This window comes from Orussus abietinus, unplaced genomic scaffold (genome assembly GCF_000612105.2).
Source record: "Orussus abietinus isolate OABI.00-Male unplaced genomic scaffold, Oabi_2.0 scaffold4, whole genome shotgun sequence".
Lineage (NCBI taxonomy): Eukaryota > Metazoa > Arthropoda > Insecta > Hymenoptera > Orussidae > Orussus > Orussus abietinus.
This window is the reverse complement of record NW_019396014.1, coordinates 1,565,410-1,568,329: the sequence shown is the minus strand read 5'-3', so window position 1 is coordinate 1,568,329 and position 2,920 is coordinate 1,565,410.

The window sequence follows — 2,920 nt, the reverse complement described above, 5'->3', positions numbered from 1 at the left end:
CGCGACGTCTTGACAGATGCCAAAATATTGGCCGATCCACGGAGTGACAGGAGCGCTGAGGGAAAAAGGTGGAGAGGGAACTCCTGCTCGGTGATTCCTGACGGTGAATGGCCATGATCTAGACGCAATGTACTGTACACTTTGCCTGTGTTGGCTGTTTCGTTTATTGTTTGTTGCGCCTGTGTTGGTTTAGGCGGTCAGGGAGTGGGAGGACTCTGTAAAGCATTTGATACGTAAGAGTGTACCTTAGTGTTTTTAAGTATACGAGGGTATACCAGTATGAGGGTGAGTACACTGATGGACATGAATGCCTTCCCTTCCTACCAGTGTTCGATCAGGGTATGGGAAGACATTCATGTCGGCCTGTGTACACGCGTGCACTACTTCGCCACGTGGGATATTCATATGTAAATTAATCATTTGTGACTTATTACGGTGACGAAGGAAATGATTTCCACGTTCTTGGTCTTTTTTCAACCTGTCATTCTTTAGCAGAAAATCAGCTTTGAGAAAATCATTTGTTAATTTATGGTATTGTTGGTGGAGGCGCGCTGGTTGATTTGTTGGTGTCGGAGAGTTTAAAAATATTTTCGGCTTTCCGGGGGCTTGAGCCGTTCTTTGAGGAGATGTTGCTGTAAATTATAAGCTTTTTAACGACTTGAAAAATATCTTACGTTTACAGCGACGTACGTCCTGCTGCACCTCTTCATTCCACCGAGCGGCCATGATCTACATACGATAATCGCAGGGTTACGTTTATACGTCCACAAATAATTCTCTATGGCAAAACACTGTAAATCATTTCGACCGAAGGAACCATTTCGTTCAGCTTGTGTTCATTTTGAGGATTTTTAAGAAGACAAGTAGGCCCATTCATCAATATTTTCTCGACTGCCTTACCTTCTTCCGGCCTTGCATGTATGTTTACACGAGAAAGTATTTTACGTACATACATTCTTATAATTAATATATCAGTACAGTTTTATCTTTACCATTTCGTAGTGTTCTGCAGAGCTTTCAGGCGATATTTATTTATATTGGTAAAAAGTACAGGCAAGAGCTTCTCGCTTTAACGAGAAATTAAAAAAAACAATTATTAGCAATAAAATACCAACTGTTTCGGACATTTACGTCCAATGTGGAGTACTTTCCAAACCCATCGATCGAATATTCAATATCACTTGATAGATAAATGCCGCTTATCACCAAGTTATTAACATAACTACATTTTTATCTCTTTAAATTCTGCGTTAGGCATATTTACCTTAACGAATCATTAGCCAAATCGTTGGCAAAACATTAAATTTCCAGCGAATTGTCGGACTCCTGCCAATAAAACGCGTGTCAATGATTTCTTCCGAGAATTTCATCGTCATCCGGAAATTCCTATTAATTCCTACGTGCCCTTGCCAACTCGAATAATTTAACAAATTCCTGGCAGAGGTAAGGTCACCCTCGATTTGGCAATTGATCCGAAAATTTCCGTGTACTTCATCCTTCTGCACTGCATGTACTTTCTGGAATGATTTTTAGATTAAGCATCGTTAGTAGTTTTTTTTTTATCGGGAATCTAGGTGTCGTCGACAATATCAGATATCGGACTGAGATTAATACGGTAGCGTACAAGTGTTTTGAATGCATGCTTTTGTACGAAGAGACTTCGGGGATCTTGAACTCAAGGAAAACTCGCATTCTTGGCCTGACGTGACAGTAAAATTAAATTTATGAACCAAGTCTTATGACGCGAGAAGTAATAGATTATTGCGGTAATATCTTGCATGCAGAAGTACCTTTTCTATTATGATTTTCAATAATTCTATCCAGAGATAAAATTTTCAATTGTATGAGGAAGAAGGAAACTTAAGTTATTTCGTTATAATATGGATTTTTGCCAGCTAGTTAATACTCTCAGATAATTATTAACACGCGGCACTCCTGGTCAAGGAGTTAATTTTTGCAGGTAAATTAACATGAAAAATTGTACAAAAGTTGATGTCATCTACTATGACTGTACTGCTTATAATTTGTATGGTTATTTATGGTTTCAAGGAATTTTACTTATCCTTTTGTTTGCTTTTATAAATCTTTGATTATTATTGAAAGAAGGAAAATTTAACAGAAGCGCAAGAGAAGACCTCAACTTGTGTGGCTCGATCTTGTCGTGACTATTACGAGAATCGAATAAGCCCCCCGGAATTCCCTATTTATAGCCAAAGCTTTAAAAATGAACTGAATACTATATTCCGAGAGATTCGGGGCGAAGCCCCGAAAAACATGGGACTGAAGGAATATATTTTAATGTTACGATATATTATAAATACACATCCTAAAGATATAATTTACATATTCTCTGTCACACAAAACTATAACTACTTTTTCTTACCGAAAATTGAAAATAAAGTAAAATTATCATAGCTAACTTGTATGCTACATTACTGTTACATTAAAGGTATTAATTAATGTCAAGAAAGCCGATTTAATTTTTAGTATACCTTCTTTCAGTGTTTTTATTGGAATATCAGATATTTCGTATACAACGCATAAAGAAATCCAATACTAACGGAATAGTGAACTTTATTATTATGTTTACATTACTTTTATAATGGAACTGTTCACAGAGATGAAGTAAACGGTATCACAATCTAATAATTAATCTTACAATGCCAATTTTATGGCCTGTGGCAATTTTCATTCAATTTGACGTGCCTCATTTGTGAGTCTATTCTTTCAGTGATAATTTATAAGTACTCTAGAAGTACACTTTTCATTTTATACAAATGCCAAAAGAAGGAAAAGGTGGCTCGGTGAATTAATCGCAGGATATATTACATTATATAAAAAAAGAGGAGTCGTCTCGACAAAATATGTGCCTTCACCGAGACAAGTACTCAAGAAGCCAATGCTCGGATATAAACAATTA